This window comes from Stegodyphus dumicola, chromosome 8 (genome assembly GCF_044657685.1).
Source record: "Stegodyphus dumicola isolate Sdum_Otavi_A_Nest chromosome 8, ASM4465768v1".
NCBI lineage: Eukaryota > Metazoa > Arthropoda > Arachnida > Araneae > Eresidae > Stegodyphus > Stegodyphus dumicola.
This window is the reverse complement of record NC_140775.1, coordinates 50954485-50961018: the sequence shown is the minus strand read 5'-3', so window position 1 is coordinate 50961018 and position 6534 is coordinate 50954485. Positions and strand designations below refer to the sequence as shown.

Here is a 6534-nt window from a genome sequence, read left to right as displayed (position 1 = left end):
CGCTGGCTGGCATCGTTTATGGTTAGAACTAGGGCGGTACAAATCTGGGCGCAGCCCCCAGTCCACCTAATCGACATAGATCGATCTTATGACCAACGGGGGCCCACCCCTCCAACCAACAAACTTGCCCAACGAGCCGGCCGTGCCCCTATAAAAAATATAATGACTCTCCAAAAAAAAAAAAAAAAAAAGTAAACTACTCACAGAAATAAATAACCTCAGGGAAACCAAGCCCAAGCTCCGGGCAACAAAAAAAAAAGTTAAAAAAAAAACGCAAACAAAACAAACTAAAGATATACAAAATTATGGTTGCAAGCTTAAAATACACCCATACTCACTAAAAAGAACAGAGGAAAATAAGGAATTTAGACAAAGTTAGTATAACGCAAAAATAAAACAAACAACACATAACCATACATACGACACAGAACCAAACCACACGAGACAAAGCACCAACAGGTCCACGACTCTTTATTGGAAAACCCAACCACTCATAATTGCCACCAAAACAAATCACTACAAGGTCAAGCCTCGATTAACTCAGAAGGACCATTAACGACGCTGTCTCTGGGACGCTAGATCCCAGAGGCCCGAATTGCGAAAACATTGGTTTGCAATTTTCAAAGGAATGGAGATATTATTCAAAATATTACAAAATCATTTAAAAAAACCGTTTCAAATTTAAAAAAAAAAAAAAAAAAAGGGTACGATTACTCTAGCTATTAATTTACAAAATATCAATTATCATGGAACGGCTCTCCAATATATCCCGCTCAAATTTCCTCGCGATTTCCTAAACAATCCTAAAAAGCAAATCTCCAAAACCAAGAACAAAATAGTTAAAAATATATAGAAGTACATGTCTCGATATGTAGTAAGAAAAGAAAAGAAAAAAAAAAAAAACAAGACACAATAATCGTGAAATACATAAAAACAGCTCCAAAGGGTTGACAACACAATATAAATAGACCCTTTGTCTGTATATTATTTACAAAAAAAACCCCTAAAATTAAAGTCATTTTAAAATACAATAAAATACAATAAAATGCAATAAAACTCCTGTCTTCAAACCATAATACCAATTTTCCTCCTATTATTATTTATGATTTTCATAATTTCCACAGCAAATTTTTCCAGTGTACTATGCTTAGACTTAATGTTAAAAAGAACTAGGGCGGTATCTGATCGCCTTCGAACCTCTAACTTTCGTTCTTGATTAATGGAAACATTCTTGGCAAATGCTTTCGCAGTAGTTCGTCTTGCGACGGTCCAAGAATTTCACCTCTAGCGTCGCAATACGAATGCCCCCGTCTGTCCCTCTTAATCATTACCTCGTATTCCGAAAACCAACAAAATAGAACCGAGGTCCTATTCCATTATTCCATGCACCATTATTCAGGCGTCACGCCTGCTTTGAGCACTCTAATTTTTTCAAAGTAAACTTGCCGGTCACCCAAGACAACCGGTGAAGATCATCAAAGGAAACCGGCTGGCTGTTCAGAACAGGCAGTAACCACCGGTAGGCGGACCACCCGTCTGGAACTGAGATCCAACTACGAGCTTTTTAACCGCAACAACTTTAATATACGCTATTGGAGCTGGAATTACCGCGGCTGCTGGCACCAGACTTGCCCTCCAATTGATCCTCGTTAAAGGATTTAGAGTGTACTCATTCCAATTACGGGGTCTCAAAAGAGTCCCGTATTGTTATTTTTCGTCACTACCTCCCCGTTCTGGGAGTGGGTAATTTGCGCGCCTGCTGCCTTCCTTGGATGTGGTAGCCGTTTCTCAGGCTCCCTCTCCGGAATCGAACCCTGATTCCCCGTCACCCGTTACGACCATGGTAGGCGCGTAACCTACCATCGACAGTTGATAAGGCAGACACTTGAAAGATACGTCGCCGGGACGAGCCCGTGCGATCAGCCCAAAGTTATACAGAGTCACCACATGATACGGACACGAGGTCCGATTGGTTTTGGTCTAATAAAAGCGCTCGTCCCCAGAGGGTCGGAGCTCTGCTGCATGTATTAGCTCTAGAATTGCCACAGTTATCCAAGTAGTAAGGTACGATCCAAGGAACCATAACTGATTTAATGAGCCATTCGCGGTTTCGCCTTAATACGGCATGTACTTAGACATGCATGGCTTAATCTTTGAGACAAGCATATGACTACTGGCAGGATCAACCAGGTAGCTTTTTTACGTTCATAGAACGTTCGAGCTGCGAGCAACTCGAATCCACCAATTTCTTAGCGCACACCTTGGAAAATGCGCTGGGAGCCGTTGTCCAGGCGGCTCCCTCTTTTATTTCATACGCACAGATTTATAATCTCGTGCTTTCGGTTATAATCTCGTGCTTTCGGTAGCGGTTCAAAACTCACTACGTCCTCCACGGCATCAGCGCCGGGAGGTGAGCCTTCGTGGGCATCGAGAGGCTATTTTTACTGCGTTGGACACAGATTCAAAAGGTCCCGTGTTTCAATTTTTATTATTACGGGTCTGGACGCCCAGCAACGGCACGGGGGCCGAGCTGGTCGCAGACTCGCTGTGAAAGTTTTCAGTTCTCAACCCCGTCTAGCGGCGAACACGAAGTTCCCGAAGACGAGGGGGGCCCTAGGGACAAGAGAACTACTACGCCGGTCCGCAGGAGGGTCGCACACTCCTCCATCACGAAAGAACTTCGCGATAAGTTGCGTGCAACCGGTCAAAGACGTTTCCCGACCGGAAGCGGTAGCCAGCTCAACAACCAGTCGGTATATCGTCCCTGCCCGCAGACCTTTCGCTGCGAAGGAACGGCTGTCTCCTTACCGTTCATTAAAAGCCAGAATCACGAGAGGAAACGAACGCACCACTCCCATGAAGAACTCATAGGAGCGCACAAACGAATCCGTCACGTCTGCTTTGCGGTCAGAGCGGTAGCCAAACCCTCGACCCCTCCACAGCCGTGCCCGTGAAGAGCTTTTGCGCCCAGGAAGTTCGCCGCCCAGCATCCCATATAAAGAGACGCCAGTGCAACGTTCCGTCACGAAATAGCTCTCAGTCGTAGCGGTACTCCACGCTTTTGCGATTGACCGTAACAACGTACGAGCCTCCGTGCCTGAGCGAGAATCGAAATACGACGCAACGCGCGCCTCGTTCGATCTCGTCAACCACTACCCCACATATAAGGTGGCGACAGTCATGTGCGCAAACAGGTTGTTTTTCAGGGTGACGGTAGCTCGGCATGCTTTCTCCCGACGTGGACCCCTCGCCGTGGTGTTTTTTTGCAAAAACGCTAATACGAACTTCTCGTTTCCCCGTGTGGGTTACGGTCGCTCTTCGGCTGTGTTTTTTTTTTTTGCACTTTGAAATATTTTCGCGATTTTCGGGACTTTGTCGTTTTTTCTCGCAGTTGGACTTAGTCATTTTCTCGCACTTTTAAATCTCGTACTTCGCATTTTTGGGAAATATTTTCGGCATTGAAAAACGCGATTTTTCGAAACTTAACCAAATTTTGTAGGAACGTTTTACGAAATGTGTGGACTTAGAAAATATCGAGCTTTTTTCGAAATAAGGCGAAATTTCGAAAATCGTTAATTAATGGTTAATTCGATTTAATTTCACATGTAATCGACTCTTATTTTATTGAAAAAAACATTGTGTGCGAAAAAACGGCGAAAATCGCTCATTTTAAACGCTAAAAATCGCCCAAACAAAATGTAAACAAACCACTCAAAACCTTTATTTTACGTATTTTCCACTAAATTTCTTTCTTATTTATAAGATACAAGGCCACTAAGTAACATTTTACCGAAACACCGGTCAAAAACACTTCAGAATTACCGAAAAAACGGCCGAATGCAAAATGTAAACAAACCATGTAAAATGTTAAATACGCGTCAATTCGAATTAATTTCCTTATTAGGGTACAGTACTAAGAATAAATAACCACATTTTATCAAAAAGAAGTTTAAAAAATTTCAGATTTAAGCATAAAATAAGATAATGCAAAATGTAAACAAACATTGTAAAATGCTAATTATGCATTATTTCGGCGAAATTCATATCATAAGTTGAAGCTAAGTGCCCATAAACTCATATTATTTAAATAAAATTATTATAAACACTACTGAATTACGCAGAAATTGACCTGATTCAAAAAGTAAACAAACACCATAAATCATAAAGTACTTACTTTTTCGCCAAGTGTTTTACTTTCATGGAAGGATTCTTATTTATATTTCAACACTGTATCTGAAAATAATCAAATAGCAACGCGAAAATCAGTTAATAAAGCTAAAACGAAATGTAAACAAACCTTAATCCGCTGGCTTTCACATAACGTTTTCGATAATGTTACACACTGGACGTGTAAAAATGCGTTACTCGTAGCAATTTTTAACCAAATATCCTTATTCCGCATAAAATGAGCTAAATAATGCATGCAATCACATGCTTAAACAATTATAAGTAAAGTTACAAACACACTTTGCTTTGAAGCAAGTCGGCGCTCATATACGGAATACCTTACTTCAGTGGACATTCAATGTTGAATCTCCTTTTCAAGCTGAAACAGGTTATTAAAAATTTCAACGACCATTTCCTAACAAACCTTCAATTATAAATGTAAAGTATTTCAATATTTCACATTAATATCTCATTGAAAAGCTGTTTTATACGTCCAACACAACCATCTCACCATGTAAACAAACCACTTAAACATACAAATCATTCTCCATTTCTTTAATTCAAACGTTAACGCCTATCAAACATTCGTTACACACAAATCTATGACACTTTGAAACAATAAATAATATTAAAATATGACAGATTTCAGTCATTATGTCACTGCACATTCTTTTCAGTAACGTTCACCTTCTCGACACAGTACAAAGCAAGAACTAAATAGCATTGTCACACCAAAATAACGACTTACTTTTTAAATCTATGACTTGAAAATCAGACGTTCAACCTATTACAAATCATAATAAGTACGAGCTGCACCAAAAATAATTTTAAGAAATGCAGATAAAAAATTTTTCATACATTGCAAACAACTCATATATGTCGATTCACCATAGTGTAGTAACAAATTATACATATTTCCTCATTTTAACCTCTGATTTAACACACCAAGCTCATCAATAAACTAAAACTATGTGTACTCTTTTCTATTTCACTAAAAAAGATTTAAATTCAACATGTAAAGTCAATTAAGACATGACGACAACATGCAGATTGCCTCACAGCAAACAAGAAAATTGCACTTAAACATCAAACAAAAGATCTGGTTCTTCAATTCCACGTAATTTTCAACTGGAGATGTGTTAATATTTACTGTTATGCACATAGTGTGATTTAAAAATATATAAGCAAACTTAAAATCATTGAATTCAGAGATTCATAGCTTGCATGAACAGTACACTGCCTAAAATCGACACGTTGGAAAAAAACTTTTTCCAAAATATTCCACTTATTACAGGTATATCACAAAATTAAGCTACCCAATCAATTTCTGAAACACATCAAATTTATTAAAAATTGTCGAACAGGAGTTACTCTGACAGTTCCTTTCCTTTTCAAAGCTATCGACTAAAATGTGTCATACCATACTTTACAGCTGATGACAGAAATATGAAATACAAGCAATTCACCTTACAATATTTCTTTAATTCTGTATCCAAAATGGATTGTGAGTGTGTGATGTACTTAAAGTAAATGCAATGCATTTGTTTTCTGATTATAATTTATAATTCAGATGATTAACTGATCGTGTCTTAAAGTTGTGAATTCTGTAATGTATAAGAACTATGTAATGAAATAAAGTTTCAACAAATCAAAAAAAGGGCTCAAAATCAAATCTTATTTTACGTATTCTGCAGCAAGTGACAGTTTTTTCCTTTATTAATTTGTACAATTCATAATTTTTATATCATGCATTCTGCTGTATGTGCAGACACTATGACTGACTGATTGATAAAAAAAATTATCTAATGAACTAAGCCAAAAATTCTTTAATGAATTCATATAACGTCTTTACCTAGCTGTCGTATATTAAATTATTAATTTGAAATTGGTTAACACAATATAATTAAAGAAACATTATTCGGTTTCAAATTCAGATTCCTATCATATTCTAAACAGTGTGTGTTTGTTGATTTATAAAAATCCAAATGAATTAAAGTTATGCCGTAAAGTGCAGATTATTACAATGATATATCAATGAGATTCAATTCGATTACATATCAACACTGCTTATTAACGATTAAAAACACATACAGCTCCAAAAAAAATTACACAATACTGTAATACAGGATACAACAGTAGTCAGAAGAGAGTCAGATTGTGGTTTATGTATAACAGTGAACAGTCCTTGTAGAAAACACCTCACATATTGTTTCCAAAAGCTGCCATGAACATGCATAATAAGATGCAAAAGCAACAATTTTATAATGTTCAAAATAAAACATTTCGTCAACAATCAAAGATTTTATTTATCCTACAACAATGCAGTGTAATTAAATTGTTATCTTATGAGTGGAAAAGTCGATTCAG

The 6534-nt window shown here is 37.7% G+C and overlaps 1 pseudogene; it reads right to left on the bottom strand.

Moving 5' to 3' along the window:
- The window catches only part of LOC146995815 (small subunit ribosomal RNA), a 2954-nt pseudogene extending 761 nt beyond the window's left edge, over nt 1–2193 (bottom strand).
- Between the last annotated feature and the right edge of the window lie 4341 nt (nt 2194–6534).